Source organism: Microtus ochrogaster, unplaced genomic scaffold, assembly GCF_000317375.1.
Source record: "Microtus ochrogaster isolate Prairie Vole_2 unplaced genomic scaffold, MicOch1.0 UNK14, whole genome shotgun sequence".
Classification (NCBI taxonomy): Eukaryota; Metazoa; Chordata; class Mammalia; order Rodentia; family Cricetidae; genus Microtus; species Microtus ochrogaster.
The window spans coordinates 3,413,772-3,414,584 of record NW_004949112.1 but is presented as its reverse complement, the minus strand read 5'-3'; positions in this window follow the sequence as shown (position 1 = coordinate 3,414,584).

Sequence of the window (813 nt, the reverse complement as noted above, 5' to 3'; positions counted from 1 at the left end):
ACACAAACTACATCCCACATTCTATTCCTGCTCCGACATCCGACACAAACTACATCCCACAGTCTGTTCCTGCTCCGACATCCAACACAAACTACATCCCACAGTCTGTTCCTGCTCCGACATCCAACACAAACTATATCCCACATTCTGTTCCTGCTCCGACATCCCGACACAAACTACACCCCACATTCTGTTCCTGCTCCGACATCCCGACACAAACTACACCCCACATTCTGTTCCTGCTCCGACATCCCCACACAAACTACATCCCACAGTCTGTTCCTGCTCCGACATCCCGACATAAACTACATCCCACATTCTGTTCCTGCTCCGACATCCCCACACAAGCTACATCCCACATTCTGCAAGGCCCAGCCCTGTCAACTCTGCCCCTCTCTGGTCACTGCCTCCGCAGGTCAACAGTTCTCTGGTCCCTGCAGTTCCAGGAGCCAAAGGGCCTCCTTTCTAGGTCTCATCACCCCCACCAGTCTCCTTTCATCTCGTCCATGAGCGTTTTTACTCAGCAGTCCTTGTTTTCGTATCTTTGCCTATGACCCTGCATCTGCTTAATGCTAATCCCTGCTTTTGAATAAGTCATAAAACCTGAAATTTCTTTGCTTCTTTTTTTTTTGTTTTGTTCTATATGAGACATGGGCTTGCTTGGCAGCCTGAGCTGGCCTGGAATCCTCCTGACCATCCTCCTGCCTCACCCTGCAGAGCGTGAGTATGACAGGTGTGTGCCACCCACACCCAGCTCTCTACTCTCTTGCCTTTACAATGGGTTCATCATTTACCTTGCGAGCCTTCTCATGA